We start from the raw sequence: 17,883 nt of genomic DNA, 5'->3' as shown, positions 1-17,883 counted from the left end.
ATCTAACAAATCTATGTGAATCAATGAAATCAGTCCAAAAATAAATCCATCACATGAGAAAGAGGAACTCCACAAGTGCCTCATCTGAGTATCTTCCCATCTTGCAATGGCCATCAAGAAGAAAGGCCACTGAAAAATATAGTACTTGAGAATCTCCTGTGTTTGCAGAATTAATACAACTATTTGTATCAAGTAGATTGCCCACCATCACCTGCAAGGAACTCTTCCAAACTCTTTCCCAAACCATCCCTCATGGACAGTTCTTATGCTGCTCCACCCACAAAGATGGCTTCCTTGATGTCACATTGCTTTTCTCCCTGTTTGTGATCATTCACAAGAAGGGGCCCTGTAACTTTGTAAATGAAAGTGGCTCCTGACAGTTGAATCTCAATTAGACCCTCTCTGCTCTATTTGGTAGAACCCTAACTTGTCTTACTTTCCTCTTGGGTTTCTATAAATGTGTGCAGTCTGCAGTTTCCTTCTACATCTTGCCTATTTCTCTTGAGGACCTCCGAACCCTCCTGAATTTTCTGACTTAATGTGTTCAGTGTCTACTAAGTATACTAATATCATGAATCATTTTCTAATCAGCAAAACCCAACTTCCTACACCAAGAAAGAGGAACTTAGAAATGAGAAGATACAGTCTCACCCTCAACTGCCATTTCACAGAGGTCAATGAATAGAATTTCTGTATTTCACATGTCCAAGATTCCCGGAACACTGGTTCACTGAAGCCATGCTTCCCATAGTTTCCATGACCTTCAACTATGCAAATAGTCCTCTCTCCACCCTTGTTCTTTGCCTTGGAATGATAGAGAATGAGAAATCACAGGAAAAGCTGTATTTCCTGCTGGGATAACACTCCTTCATGTCATCCTGTATTTAAGGATGTTCATATCAATAAGATATTTGGATAAACCATGGTCATTCAAATGGAACCACCAAAGAGATAGTAAGATCCACTGAGATTTAAACAATAACCCAATGAGTGATTTTTGAACAAGTACTTCTGTCAATCTTCTGGGTCTGTATTTTGTGACTTGAGAAGTGAAGAGGTTAGACTAGAGAATGAGCCTTAGGGCAAACAGCCTCTGTTACTTCCATCCCTATTGCCCCACTGTTTATAACATTTGGGGAGTTTCTGTGCTTCTTTGAGAATCTAATAGGATCCCTGGCTTGGGTGAGGGGAGAATGATAATGTCTCAGAAATTTGAAAAACCGTTCAGGGGATTCCTACATTTTCTTCCCCCCTCACCAGGTCTCTCTCCCTAGTCCAGAAACCTCTCCCTTATTATTCCATAAAAAATGGAAACCTTTAAGTGCCCACAGTGGGTATGCTATTGGTAGCCCAAAAATGCTTCTTGGGTGAGCAAAATGAATTAAGCCTGTCACATGATCTGTATATTCTCCATACTCACAAGTGCAGTTATGTCACTATTACTATCCCAATAAATAAATCATTTACAAAATATCCACCAACATGTATTATTAGATTATGTGAAGTCAGGGGCCAGTGCTGTGGTGCAGTGGGTTAAAGCTGCTGCCTACAGTGCCGGCATCCCATATGGGCACTGGTTTGAGTCCCTGCTGCTCCACTTCCTATCCAGTTCTTTGCTATGGCCTGGGAAAGCAGTGGAGGATGGCCAAGTCCTTGGACCCCTGCACCCATGTGGGAGACCCGGAAGAAGCTCCTGGCTCCTGGCTTTGGATCAGCTCAGCTCTGGCCATTGTGGCCATTTGAGGAATGAACCATAGGATGGAAGATCTCTCTCTCTCTCTCTTTCTCTCTCTCTCTCTCTTTTTCTCTGGCTTTACCACTCTATGTAACTCTTTCAAATAAATTAAATAGATAGATAGATTATTGAAATCTTCAAAATGCTTGTAGATATGCATATTATAAAAACTGCATGGATTTCAAAAATGTTTGTATAAGATAAACATCTTTCCAGTATAATTTGAAAAAAATGAAGTTTTGTCACAAGTAATAAGGAATTTTTCCCATGGGTTAAAAATCAGTCATCACTGTAGCATTTGATTGTATCATGATCCTGTGTATGCCAGGTAGTTTACATGGGAGGCCTTTTGAGTTCTTCTTTTTGGTGTACCAATAATATCAAATGCCACCTTGATTTCTCGCTATGAGAATGTGGTTTTTGACTCATTTCAGAAAAATAGTTCAAGGGCTGCCATTGTGGTTTAGCAAGTAAAGCTATTTCCTGCAACACCAGTGTCCCATATGGGTGCTGGTTCGAGTCCCAGCTGCCCCACTTCCGAACCAGCTCTCTGTTAATGGCCTGGGAAAAGCAGCAGAAGAAGCCCAGGTGTTTGGACCCTGCCACCCACATGGGTGACCCAGAAGAAGCTCCTGGCTCCTGGGTTAGGCCTGGCTCAGCCTTGGCCACTGCAGCCACCTGGGGAGTGAACCAGCAATGGAAGATCTCTCTCTCTCTCTCTCTCTCTCTCTCTCTCTCTCTCCTCATCTCTCTCTGCAGCTCCGACTTGAAAATAAATAAATATTTTTAAAAAGAATGAAAAATGAAGCATAATTTGAGCACTGTACAAATGTATTCCAAACTTTGACTATCTTGTTTACACTAATCCAAAATATCTGTCATGTATTTGTGCTCAAAATCCCTAAAAGAGGATATAACATGATGGACAATTGAAGGTTTTCTTCATGTACCTTAATTATTCAGAATCTAGGGCTTTCAACAAATATTCAGAAACAAATTTGTCTTATATAATCAATTCTAAGCACATATCAGAATAAAAATGGGTACATAGCCCTTCTTCCATAGCTATCCAGCAGGAAGTAGTTTGGTCAATGTGTTTTCAGAAACACCAGATGCACATTTTTCTGAAGTTATTGGTAGTGACTGACCGGTACATTGGTGCCCCCCAGTAAGCAAACCTCCTGGTACTCATGTCCTGCTATGACCATTGTCTCTAGGCTTGGACGTTGAACTAATTTGACCATTGGGACCTTAGCAATCCAGATATAAACAGAAGTCTGATAAGCTGTATTGAGTATCTGCTTCGGATTTCCCTCTTTGGAAGTCAATAGCCACACTCAAAATTCTCTCTGACCACAGAGAGAAGAGATGCCATGTGGAGGAAAGACTTGGGGATCCCAGCCACAGTCAAAGTTCTCAGCTGAGCCCAGTCACACCACTGACCTTAGCTATACTGTGTGGAACAGGAGACTGCCAAGTTGAGCCTCACCAACCCATAGATCTAAAGTAATAATAAAGTATTGTTATTTTAAATGTAACAGAAAAAAGAAACAGTTATATAGTTTAAGGTCATATTTTAGTTCATACAAAATATAAGTGCCCATTCATATGTATGTAACAAAAATAATGTATGGAAACAGTGTGATATAAATGTTAACTGGTTATTGGTATTTCTGATTATTCATATAAGGTCCCTAGAAGTGGGGGAAAAATTGTCAAGTGTAAATTGCACTTGAATTAACATCTCTTTTTAAAAAATATCTCCAAATTTGACATCAATAAAGTGAGGGTATTTATTTTTAAATTCTAAATTAATACATTGAGATAAATTGACATTTTATTTATTAATTGATTTGCTCAATGCTGAAGATATTAAAGATACATTTTAAAAATATTTCTTTATTTGAAAGGCCTAATTATAAAAAGATAGAGAGACAGAGAGAGAGAGAGAGAGATCTTCCATCTGCTGGGGCACTCCCCAAATGGCTGCAATGGCTGGGGCTCAACCAGGCCAAGTCGGGAGCCAGGAGCTTCTTCTGGGTCATCCACATGTGTGACAGAGCCCTAAATATTTGGGCAGTCACCTGCTCCTTTCCCAGGCAATTTAGCAGGGAGTTGGATCAGAAGTGGAGTACTGATATGGGATGCCAACATTGCAAGAGACAGCTTAACCCACTATGCCATAACACCAGCCCCTAAAATATGCATTTTAAAATTGAAGTAGAAACTTAAGCACCTGACATTACTTTGATAACTTGTATTTCCTGTTGAAGGATTATATGATTAGACATTTCTTTGATTTTCACCAAACCAATGAGTTTAGTTAGAAATTAGGTATTTTATGTTTGTTTAAATTTATGTATAAAGTAACAGTGAATTTTATCTCTATTCTTTCAATAATAACCACCAACTATTAAATGGTAAGCCTACTCTTGCCTCTGTGTACATAACTTATCAACACAACTTACAAAATGGATAGTTATTCTTACTCAGTTTTAAGGGGAAAAAATGAAGATCAGAAGCAAATGTTCCAAATTCAAAAGCATATAGATGAGGCACTTGTTTTTGTTTTTGTAGATTTATTTATTTACTTATTTATTTGAAATTGAGAATAACAGAGAGAGAGGGAAAGACAGAAAAAGGATCTTCCATTTGCTGGTTCACTCCCCTAATAGCTGCAATAGCCACGGCTGAGCAAGGCTGAAGCCAGGAGTCAGGAACTCCTTTCTGGGTCTCCTAAGTGGGTGGCAGGCACCCAGGCACTTGGGCCATCTTCCACTGTTTTCCCAGGGGCATTAGCAGGGAGCTGGATCTGAAGTGGGGCAACACGGTCTGGAACTGTTGAGCTCTGATATAAGATGCCAATGTGAAAAGCAGCAACCCAACCCACTACCACAGTGCCAGCTCGGATCAGGCACTTCTAAGCGGTTGTTGTGGAAATCTCTGTGTCTATAATTCTGTCAACCAGGGGTCAGAAAACTTTTTTTTTTTTTTTGCAGAGGGTCAGTGATAGTATGCAGTTTTAGCTTTGTGAGTTAAACAGTCTTCATTGCAGTAACTCATCTCCATCATTATAGCATAAAAGCAGCCAAAGGCAATAATTAAATGATTGAGTGAAGCTGTGTTTCAATAAAACTTTATTAAAAGAAAAAAGGAATGGGCTCTATTTATCTTGCAGCTATGGCTTGCTAAATATCTCCTTCTCCTGCCAGTCAGAATTGACCCTGCATCTGAGTCACCTAGAGGGCTTGTTACAAAAGGTTGGTGGGCCCCTTCCAGTCTGGCTCAGAGGATGTGGGATGGACCCGAGAGCTGGCGTTTCTCATAAGTTCCCAGGCAGTGTTGATGCTGCTGCAGCATCAACCTTGAGAACCAGGGAATGACACCTACAGGACTGCAGGTGCTGATCGGGAGGCAGAACACTGTTCTGAAGACCCGAATCTATCTGGTTGCATTTCCAGTAAACCAAGTCATTCTTGAATGAGAATTTTAATTGAACTTTTATCTATTTTCTCTTCCTCTTCATTTCACTCTGGTTCCATGTTAGAAGGTTGTGAGGATCAGGAATAATGGGGGGAGGGAAGGGGGGTGATTTGTAGTATCAGAGTGAATATTCAACAGCGTTGGATCTCCAATCTCCACTCCTTTATTTTATCCCTTCAGGCCTGTACCTCCTCCATATTTTAAAGACTCTTGTGGTAGGCTTTAATCTCATTTTAGCCAGGACCCACACATATTCATGCAAACCACATACTTGGGGATGATGTTGAACATGAACTTTAAAAAGTTATGGACATAGAATAACCTTACAGAATAACCAACTAAGCTTCCTTTAGAGGAGATAATAAAGTACCGTGCATCTCAATGTTGGAATGAACCAAGAGGCAGAAGAATCAGGGATTAGCGTGGTGGGTTATAAATGGAAGCGAATCACATTCACTACGTCATATCGCAGAGCCAGGGCCTGGGCTGCTGGGGAATTAACAGTTGTCATATCTTTTCCTCCTCACAATAATCCTGTAGTTTGGAAGGCATCATCAGAAGTAGTGAAAATCAAGAACTCCTGAGTCCTAATACCCATGAGTGAATTCCACTTCTCCCCTTATTGTGTCTGTGACCTTGAGCATGATTTTCGCCCCCTCTTCTCTTTATCCTTGAAATATGATGCGTGGTTATATGAAGACTGAATGAGTTAAAATATGAACAGGGACCGACCACATAGTAAATACTTATCAAGTTTATATGTGCTGTTGAATGCATTTATGATTGAAGAGAGTGAGCGTGAGAGAGATTGAGTGATTCATTCAATGCTATTTTTATACATGTAGTAATCAACCAAGCAAGATTTGAGCCTGTCTAGGGCTGATTCCAAAGTGTTAATGATTAGGGAGTCAGAACATAAGCCAAACAAAAGGGGCATCCAATTCCTTGCAGCAAGACAGCAAGCCTAACACACCAGAAGATAATCCTAGTATCTGAAAATACAGATAATGGTTCGGGAGTGTAGGTTCAAGGAAGAATGGACTTTTGTGAGTATGGGTAAAAAAAAGTCCAGGTAGAACCATCCCTGCATAAGGTGTAGGGACAGCATCATGGCACAAATGTTAGTGAGACTCTCTTGTCTATAAACAATGTCCTTGAAAACAAGAGAATATTCCTATGGCATAATTAAAGCCACAAACTTAGGATGACCCCCACACTTCCCACAAATAAAATTACAAAGAAATATCTCTAATTTAATAAAGTGTCCTTGTAAGTGATTTTAAAAAGGGTGGAAAATATTATGAAAATAATTTGATATTCATCAATAATAATAAATAAATAATAAGTGGGGGAGAAGTCATTATTCCTTCACCATTGCTCCTCCCAGACTCTGTAGTTATTTAGCTAAGTAGGGCAGAGGGGAAGGAGTGCCTGAGGTAGCTGGGAAAATATTAAAGAAGAAATTCTGTGAAAATAATTTTACCAGCCCTTCTGTTTTCCAACAAGGGGCATATCTGTCCCAGGGGCCTTGCAGCTGTGCCTCGAACAGAGCAAGCTATTAGCTTTACAGCTCTGAGAAAATAGTTTCACACAGCTCTGATTGCACAGGGCCCTCTGAGGTCCTGCTGCAGGTTTGGTTTGGTTTCATGGTGATTTTACATTTCCTGTTCAAGTTTTTATTAGTTTTATATAGATACATAAGCATGAAGGGTCAAGGGGGAGGGAGAAATGCAAGACGATGGGATGGAGTTTGGCCAGCAATAGGAATTTTGGGAAACAAGATGTTGCTCCGTTCCCCAGGAATGGACAGCCAGGCTCAGATTGAATTAAGGAACTAGTGCCAAGCAACTGTGCAGAGTGGGCAACTGCATCTCCTAACTGACACTCCCCTCCCCTTCTCCTGTGCACAAGGACTACATTGCCAAAGCTGTTTCATTGCAATAGATGTTAGGGAACTAGAGAAAAACACACTTGTAGACCAAGATCATTGGAAATCTATTTTAGCTGGTGATTAAAAGCATGGACTCAGGAGCCAAACCTGGTGTGAGTCATGGTTTCTCTATATTCTACCCACGGGACCTGGAACACACATGTCCTCATCCCACGTCTATGAATTAGAAACCACAATAGAACTTACTCCATGTGTCTGTATGTCAATAAAGTCTCATTTAATAATAAAGATAATTACCCTGGGGATTATCATAAATAATATTATACATATGAGACTATCTCAAAAAGTTCATATAAAATGGAACTAAAGGGTATTTATTTTTGGTGTAAAAATTTTTTAAATCAATGGATAACATTTTCACAGTATGTATTTTCCATGAACTTTGGAAGAACTCTCTCTGTGTATGTGTACACAGATACACTTAGAAAGTGCCAAGCAGATAGCAAATTATATATGTATATAGATATATATATGTATACATATATATAATGCTTAGTAACTGCCATATAGAAAGTGCTCCATAAATGTTATTTTTCAGTATAATCATTATTATTAGTCTCATGTTGTTGTAGTTTGTTTTAAAGAAATATTGATTTCCATGATAATTTGTTTCACATTGGGTTCCCTGGGTGCTACTCTGATATACCGCTGGCCCAGGGCCCTTGGTAGTGGTTGAACCATACAGGTGAACCACAAGAAGAATGAAGGTCAGTGAGCATACATTTATCTGTGGCAAGTAACTCAATACTTTTGGAATTGAAGAGGTGTAATCTAGATCCATGCTTCTCAAATGTTGATGAGCATGGAAACTACGTGAGAATCTTACAAAAATATAGATCCTGGCTTGGGAGATCTTGACTGAGCCTGGGTCTTTGCATTCCTGCTGGTGTCCAGTTCACAGTTCGAGTCACCAGAGGATCTAGGAGCTAGCACTCCTTTGGAAGGCAGACAATCCAAGCTCCAAGCCCATCTTTACCACCAAATTCAAATGGTATTTTGCACAATTCTAGCATTCCTTTCACCCTATCAGACAGTGAAAGGAGCACTGCAAATGTGCAAAAACTGAAATAAAACTTTCTGGGAATACATATATGACTGAGGCACGCATGCTGCTCCTCTCAAAGGATTTTCCATCTAATGGGAAGAACCATATTCATGGGGCCAGGATTATGGCACAGTGGGGTAAGGCTGCTCCACTTCTCATCCAGCTCCCTGCTAATGTGCCTGGGAAAGCAGAGGAAGAGGGCCCCTGTCACCCATGTAGGAGACCTGGATGAAGTTCCAGGATCCTGGCTTTGGTCTTGCACAGCCTTGGCCATCAGTGCCATTTGGGGAATGAACCAGGAGATGGAGGATCTCTCTCTCTCTCTCTCTCTAACTCTGCCTTTTAAATAATTAAATACATCTTTTATAAAAGAGACTCACACAGAGAGACACACACACACGTGTACGCACACACAAACGAACACCTCCTAGACTACAAAAGGGAACCAGCTTTGTCCAGGGAAGAGGTGGCCACTCCCTCATAGACCATGTGACACATTTTATGTTGTTTTGGACTTGGTTTGCCCTTGCAGCTGCTTCTTTCTCTTTTCACACTGCTCTCAAGAACATAGTGAGGACAAAACCAAGGTAAAGGTGCTTTTGCAAGTAGTAACCTATACAAGTGTTATTAATATCAACAATAACATCAACATTTCAGTCATCAGCAGATAACTCATTTGTGCTATTCTACATATGTCTAAGTATCATTTTCTATAATATACAAAGTGGCTCTCTTGGATAACTTCAAGACTAGGGCAAATGCTGTGTTTCTGACATTAAGGTAGGAGGGATCCCAGAGGCTCTGCAGCCACCAAGGGCTGACAGGGTAGGGTGGTGGAGAAGGGAGTACAAGCTCTATCTCCCAGTACCTGATTCTTGGTCAGGGAGAAAGGGGGAGAAAGATGGGAGATGCAGATCTTCTAAAGACCTGTGGTCAGATGTTCACAAGAAAGCAAGCATCTAAAACAGAATGACAAAAAAAAGGGACTCCATTCTTCTCACTGTGGCAACAGAGAGGAAGCCTGCCCATCCTACTGCCCATCTCAAGATGAACTGCTGCCATTTTTAGGAATCTTTTCCCTGTTCTGTTCACACAACAATTTTCAAGTCTCTGCCCTCCCTTCAGCAGATCCACAGCTCCCTGTAGGTTGGCTGAGACCTTGAGAGGGACTGAATCACAGCTTCCCTTTTGCCTCTAACCGTTTCCTCTCCTCCCCTGCTTCCTGCAGGCATGGATTTCTAGTGCATTCCCTAATAAACACTCTGCCCGCCAATCTCCACCGTTGAGAGCATGTTATCTGGGAACACAGCCTGCGACCTCTCCAACCCCTCTCCATCCCCGCTCCTCCATTGCCATGAAGCATCTACACACTGCTCACTTCTCTCCTCTCGCTGAATGGGTCTCCTACTCTCACCTCTAGGATCTTTTGTGCATATTCTTTGTTCATCACACATGGCAAATATTCGATAAATGCTTTGTGTCCGGAAAAGGCCTCCTTACCCTTCTTCCTCTAAATTCTCTTTCCTAAGTAACTAACACACCGTCATCTTTCCAGCTAATTCACCCCACAAGTCATCATCTCGGCGAAGCCTTCCTGCTGTGTCTCATACTTTGCCCTTTCTCGAGGGTCTAGCAGAGATTTCCTGACTATTTGCCCCCAACCCATGCAAACTTTTTTGAGCACCTGGAGGATTATAGCTAAGTGTTTTCACCTCTGTTTATCTAACAAATAGTAAGAGCTCAACAAGTGTTTGAAAATGGAACTTAGATGGGTGAGCTGCTGGCAGGTATCCTCATCAGAATCACCTGGAGAAATGTTAGAGGTATAGAGTCTCCTGCTTCACCTGGAGCCCAAAGGATAACTCCAGGGTTAGAACCCATTTCTGCCACATTCTGGAACTGCTCATGAAGATCTCAACTTGACCACAAACTCTTTGTCCCGGGAAGAGATCCATTTAGTGATATCTTCACTTTTTTGACAACAGCTCGATCTTTTCTGTTGCTCAAGGCTAAGCTCTTAGCCAGGAATACAAAAATATAAGGTGCTTTTACCTCTGTGGAAAATAACATTGTACCTTACCAAGACCCAGTTCAGTGCCTGAGCATGAGAGCCCTAGAGACAGGGTGACCACTGGCCCTACAGCCTTAGAAAAACTACACCCCTCCTCTGTGCCTGAGAGGCCTCACCTGCAAAATGGAGGCAGTAATAATCTTTACCTCATGAATCTGTGAGTAGCTAGTGGGTAAATGCGTGGGGAATGTTTAGATCTGAACTGAACACGTAGGAAAGCTTCCACAAAGATTAGTTATTTCTATTACTGCTATGATTACTGTTTTTCATTACTGTTTTAGGAAATTACCTCCCAGAAACATATATAATTATAAGGGAGTCATTGCCTAATGTCAACGTTTCAGAGTTAGGTAGAAGACGGCATAACAAAATTCACAGTTGGAGATGTAACTCTAGGACCCACGTTATCTTCCCATGGTTGCTTGCCTTCCCATCGTTCCCGAAACCTGAAGATTTCTCTTACATTTTCATATCCTGGCATGGCCTTCCAAGCTTAAACAAACACACGCTACCGTTCAGCACTCTACAAGAGACTTGGGGGAAGGATGTTTTTTATATTTCAGAGGTTTGAAATCATGCAACCCTTTGCGTATAGTGTTTCAACTGCGAGTGGCCTGGCTTCTGAGAGGAGCTTTCTGTACAGAGAGGGGTGTATCAATGTGTCACAAGCTTGGAGATCCTGGCAGAAGCCTGCGAAAATTACATACCTGTAATTTGGTTTGCTCATTATGGGGACCTTGACCGGTCTGGGTGCCGTGCAATTAAGGTCATCAGCACTTAACAGAGAGCAGCTGGACTGAAGAATTCGATGCCAAAACTCAGCCGCCCCTCCCTTGCCCTCCGCCTCCACATCCCTCTCTGGCAGGAAATTACACCCAAACCACAGAAAACATTGCAAATGCTTGCTTCCAAAAAGATATAATTAAGTTGATCAGCTTAAATCAAAAGGTTGTGACCCGTTTTTTACTTTGTGTAAATAAGTCAGGTGAAATAATCCATTTTACTCGTCTCCAAAAGTGTTTCTCCACCTGAAGGCGACAGAAAGCTTAGACTTCACAGGATTAATTTAGAGTGACCTTGAAGAAAGGTTTACGTATCAAAACTCTCAAAAATATTACTATGAAAATCTATGAACATACTTCTTGAGCATCTAATCTTGGGTAAAAACATGGGGGATATTAGACTTGTAAGATAGCAAGATAATGTGATAGATTTTAAAATCTGTCTTGTAAAAGATAAACATTGTGCATCATTGCACAGGGTAGAATAACAGCAAGTTGATAGAAATACACGAAGAGAGATACTTAGGGTCAACATGCATTTATGATGTAGACATGCCATTGTGTTAACAGCAGTCACCCCATTTATTCTCAGAAAAGCAATACTACTTGCTTACAGGTTTGCTCTGACAAGTACTTGAAGAAAAACACAAGCATTAGAGAGAATTAGCTACAGACAGAATGTTTTATATGTAGTTACCTCTTCCTTGAGCCCTCAAATTTTCAATGAAATAGGTACAGAGCACAAGGCTAATTTCTAGAGGCTCATCCATGGAAGCTCCTGGAGGGGCTGCACGTTGCCTCCAGAAATATGCAGAACGGAAGCAAGGACCAACGTGTGACAACTGGAGTGTGGACAGACAGCTGCATGGGGAAATCAGCTGTCCGGAATTTGCGAAAATTATGCACAGGGCTCTGGAATTTCAGAGAAGTTCATGATGAGTTGACTTAAAGCCCTGAGGGACAGGGAAGCCTTGGCTGTCAGCTTGGCTCAGAACAAACACCATTCCTACCAGCTCTCCCAGAGCACAGGAGCAACCCCTCCCTCGAACAAGCCTTCCTGTATTTCCCTCCCTCTCCTCCCCACTTTCCTCCCATTGGTCCAGGAGTTGAGAGTCCATGGAGGGAGACAAATGGATGAAGAGATTGAAACGTAAGATGTAGTCCCACTGACTGTACAAAGTAAACCCAGGAAAGCGGCCCCAAACTCAGCCTCACAGCAGAAGAGGTTTCTCAGAAGAGGCGACAGTGGGGTGGGGCAGGAGGTAAATCTGAACAAACAGTATGTTCAAAATATAAAACTGTTTGGTGCTCTCAGGGCCCAGCAAACCATGAGCCGGGCTAGCTGGGGCAGGGGCTGGGGGAATGAGGGTGCTAAGAGAGAGATCTCATGGTGTGGCTGCCCAGGGGCCACACCATGAGGGGTTTCCTAAGTCAGCCTAGGGTTTGCGTTTCATTTGAAGACACTGAGAAGCCACTGAGATTTTGCAGCAGAATGATGATGTGATTTCGATTGGGGACTGAATAAATCTACCAAATGTCTCCAGACAGCTATGTATTTTCAACAGTTTAGGCATTTACCTGCCGGAGCATCATCCACCTAGCCCAAAGACACTTGTTTCCCTCAAAATCCATCTCCCCTTGGAATTCTTATCCCATCCCAATGCCCCCCTTTGATATCTGGAACATTTTTTTTGTTCCTGTATCATTTATCCCCTTAAACACTTTCTTCCTAGGAAACATTCTTCAAGTGTTGTTATGAATCCAAGTCATGGTAAAGCATTTAGGAGGGAGAATCACTAGCCTATAGGAGACAGGCAAATACGATATTTAAGTAAAACAAATTGAGCAAAGGAGACATTTGCTTGCTGGTAAATCTGCAGTGATACTCTTTACTTCCACAAAGAAGAGGCAGAGAAAACATTTATCAACTGTAAGAGAAACAACAGCACAGTGCAGTACTAACAGAGATGTGTAACTGGGGCCGGCGCTGTGGCGTAGCAGGTAAAGCTGCAGCCTGTAGTGCCTGCATCCCATATGGGCGCTGGTTCGAGACCTGGCTGCTCCACTTCTGATCCAGCTCTCTGCTACGGCCTGGGAAAGCAGTAGAAGATGGTCCAAGTCCTTGGGTCCTTGCACCTGTATGGGAGAACCAGAAGAAGCTCCTGGCTCCTGGCTCCTGGCTTTGGATTGGTGCAGATCTGGCTGTTGTAGCCAATTTGTGAATGAACCAGCAGATGGAAGACCTCTCTCTCTCTTTCTGCTTCTTCTTCCCTCTCTGTGTAACTCTGATTTTCAAATAAATAAGCAAATCTTAAACAAAAAGGAAATAAATATATTAAAAAACAAAAAAGAGATGTGTAACTAACCACAGTATTGGGGGAGCTACAGAGGGAGTGGTGAGGCCTGAGGTCAATTAGAGAAACAATTCACTTTCGTAAAAGGGCAGTCACTATTTAGTCCCAGATGATTGATTGCTGGTGTGCAGAACTAGAAGTGCAGTATGAAAGTTCTCTTGGTTCAGAGAGGAAAGAAAGAACTCCTGGATATGCAGATTTTCGCATGAAGTTGATTCAAAACCTTTATAAACCTTGTGAACCAATATCAGCACATCATTTGTCTAGATGTGTTCTACAGACCCCAAACTACAACTTCCATCGTACTTTTTAAGATGACCATGGGATTTAGAAACTTACTTAGCAAACTTGATTTGAATACAAGGTGCTCTATTTTTAGCACCCATGTTTTTATCATTCATTTAGTTCTGATTTTATATTTTAAAAACATGAATTTATTTATATGAAAGGCAAGGCAACAGAGACAGAGAGAGAGAGAGATCTTCCCTCTACTGATTCCACCCCAAATAGCCACAACAGCTCAATATAGGCCTGGTCAAAGCCAGGAACTCCATTTGACTCTCCCACAGGGTAAGCAGGATTCCCAGTACTTGGGCCATCTTCTGCTGCTTTTTCAGGCACATGAGAAGGGAAACTGGATCCAAAGGGAAACAGCAAGAACTTGAACCTGCACTCTGATATGGGGATGCCAGCATCCCAGGTGGTGGCATAACCTGCTATGCCAAATTGCAAGATCCTATGTTGATTGTTATTGTTATTTTATTTTTCATGCTTATTTCCAATCTTCTCAAATAAATATGACTTTGTCAATATTAGATATCCCTTGAGCAACTTTCAGTCCCCAGCCCCAAATGCAAGAATTTGCCCTTTGCAGAGACATCATAATTATAAAAACCAAACTTCATGAATAACTTACTGTAAGTCAGACATTACAGGCAGTGGTTTGTTTTTGTTACCTAATTTGTTTCTTAAAACAATTATAAAGTAGCTACTAGTGCTTTGATTCCCATTTACACGTAAGAATTCCAAGTTGAACAACTTGCCCAGGTTCACGGAGTTAGAAACTTGTGAGGCTAGACTCAGACCACATAGGCTGGCCCCAGAATTCCCGTCACACTACTGACATGGTTGAGGACGGAAGTTGTGATGAAGTCCAACAAGTTAAAGCAGGTATTTCTTTGGGGTCGCTTGTCCTCTGCAAGTCCTCCAGGCTATTCTCTGAGTAATCAAGTCATTGCAAATAGCTTCCAATGAAACACTGTCCAGTACAAAAAAGGAACTGCAGCGAGATCTTCTGGCTCAATCAAGCACATTCTCATGCGGTGATTTATCAACCTTGCAGAACAGTTTGCAAGCTATGGATTCATAGACATATGACCTGATTTCCTCCATAGTTGATCTGATCATATGGTTTAACTATGTCCTCAAATGTTTTTAAAACACTAATTATAAAAATTCAGCGCATTCAAGTGGCAACTCAACCCACTAGAAATCTGCAACGTGCTAACTAGGAGTATCACTGATTAACCATTTAATAAATACGTGGATATTTTAACATAAAGTACATTTAGCCTAATAGAATACCACTTTTCCCTGCTTTACATATTGGAGTTCTATGTCAGATTTTGTTTGCATAATGCACGCTGCTCTGTGAGTAAGTTTACGGAGTCAGTCCCCGTTCTCCCAGCTAATTGCACATGCCTGAGCAGCCAGTAGAGGCCATTAGCACTGTATTATATTTATGGAGTCTAAGACACAAAGAACTGTAAGACAAACCATAATTTTACATATCACAAAAAAGAGACAAACAGTTCCAGTGAAAATACAGCATGGCATCAATTTAGAGATCTTACACTTAAAAAATAAAAGTTCTCCAGTCGATACAATATAGTTATTAAAAGCTTGAACTCTAAACCTGGAATACCTAGGTTTGAATTCTGGGGTACCTTGTATCCTGTGCCCTTTGGCAAATCATTAAGCTTCTATCTTCAGCTGCAAAATAGGATTATTTTACAATTATACTACTGTGAGAATTATATGAGGAGTAAGTGTAAGTCCCAAGGGTTGATGTTGGTAAATTCCTTATAGATGTGTATTATTGTCAACATGAAGAGACCTAAGAAAGCTCTTACTCTGGATTGAGTATTTGTGTCCCTCACAATATTCATAGATTGGAGCCTAACTCCCAAGGTGATGGTATCAAGAGGCAGGGTCTTGGGAGATGATTAAGTCATGAGGGTAGAGTGCTCATGAATGGAACACGAGCCCCAATGAAAGAAGCCCCAGGGAGCTGCCTCACTTATTTTGCCCTGGGAGCTGTGAACCGGCCATCCAGACACCAACTATGCCAGAGCCTTGACCTTGGACTTCCCAGCCTCCACAACTGTGAGGACTTCCTCTTGCTGACAAGCCACTCAGTCGATGGCTTTTTCTTACAGCAACCCAACAGACAGGCCTTGATCCTATGACCTGATTGTATAAGGTTGTTCCTATCAGTGACAGGGGGACAAAGGTCAGATTTGTGTGATAAATAGATGCTCCAGGAATCCAGGCTGCTCCTTCTCAGACGCTCTTTCTCTTAGTCAGAAGAGTGAACACATATCTGATTGAACGGGCTTTTATTCCTAAAGGAGGAAGTTTGCCTGATGATATAAAGCTCTGTTCAGTTGCCAATTTAATCTCTTTTGATGGAGAGGTTTTAGAAGCTTTTAGCCCTCCTCGCTGACCTCCACATCACACAAATAGATTTCTTCTGCTCTTGTGTGCTGCAGCCCAGCATTGGAAGGATGGAGCAGGTTTTTCCTCCTGAAGTTTTGGTCTTGAAGATAGAGGTGGGGCAGCTTATTCAGAAAAAAATATGAAATAATGGGTATGCTAATTAGCTTGCTTGTGGCAACCATTACACACTGTATACTTATATCAAAACATCACATTGTACACCTTCAATATAGATCTTTTTATTTGTCAACTATACCTCAATAAAACTGGGAAAAAGGAAAAACAAAACACTACAGGCTTATAGAATTCTTTTAAAAGAATTCCAATTCTGGAACTAATTCTAGTTGCACAGTTTTTGTTCGATGTGAAAAAAAATAAAGGTTCTCGTTCTCTTTATATTGTGTACACTAATTATTTTATGCATAGAATTTTTATGTGGATAAATAGCAAAGTGACACCTCTAGTCTCAACAGTCTCTTGAATACCAATCATGCCTTTCCAATTGCTTCACAGGTACTGAAAATGCTGCAAACTCTGGCCTTATCCACTCATTTCCCCTCAAATCGAAATCCTGGACTTCTCCAAAAACAAGAGTGTAAGTTATCATGAACTAGGTATACTTCAGTAACAAACAGAACCCAGACCCCATGTCACAATCCAGTAAACATCAGGTGGCTATCCTAGGTGACCTGTGACAAAAATATGTGGGCTTCCCCGCTGTGTGGCTACCCCTTCTGGTATACCTCATTCAGAGGGGGAAAGGAAACTGGAAAGTCTAAAGGACCAGTGGTTTATTGCATTTCTACCACATTCCATTGGTCAGAACTCTGTTGCAATGTCCCTCAAAATTCTGGATTCTACTCTTTGGGATCTGAATGTTTTTCTTCTTTTCCATCTCCACCGACACTGTTCCTTTTCAGATATTCTATGTCTTTCATGGGTACCATCAGAGTAGTTCCTTAAGAGGTCTTCCTGACACACACATCTTTGCTCTCATTCCTGAATATTTAACTCCAGCACTACAGCCCAGCTTACCCATGATTCAATGGGTAAGCAGTTTCTTCAACTAGCCTGCAGAACACAGCTTCACTCCTTGCACGGTACTCAGACAAGGTCAGATGCCAATGTATCTGTGCAGGCTACCTCCCAGTAGACTTTTCAGGTGAATTCCATTCAGCTTAACTGAATCTCTTATTGTCCTAGATGTTTCCTTGTTCTATGCCTGGTCTTATACTAGTCACTGCTTTTCCAGTTTTTGAAAGCCTGACCCATTTTTCAAGTCAGACCTAGTTGTATCCCTTCTTCTTCCAAGCATTTCTTGATTTATCTGGTCTGAATGAAATGATCATTCCAAAGAGTTCTAACAGCACATAGCACATCTTAAGAATTATTTTTTTCATATACTTTTAGTTCCATCATGACAGATGTTTAAAGTTAGTGATGTATAGACCATCTCTATGACTTGACTGTTCCTTAGAGAGCCACAGTAGGCAATCATCTTATATTTGCAACCCCAACTTCAATGACTTTGATTTCATAGACATTCAACATGTTTAGCTTATTAACTGTTTTGCAACAGCTACGACCAAAAGTTACCACAAAATTCCTAATATAAGATTACACAATGTATTTTATTCTATGACATGATTGAAAATCCTTGGAAACAGTTCTGTGTCATTAAATATTGACATTATCTTTATATCAAATAACTTATAAAAATATGCCCAAGATGGAAAAATCAAAA

Source organism: Oryctolagus cuniculus, chromosome 4, assembly GCF_964237555.1.
Source record: "Oryctolagus cuniculus chromosome 4, mOryCun1.1, whole genome shotgun sequence".
Lineage (NCBI taxonomy): Eukaryota > Metazoa > Chordata > Mammalia > Lagomorpha > Leporidae > Oryctolagus > Oryctolagus cuniculus.
Note: the sequence above shows the minus strand (reverse complement) of the source record.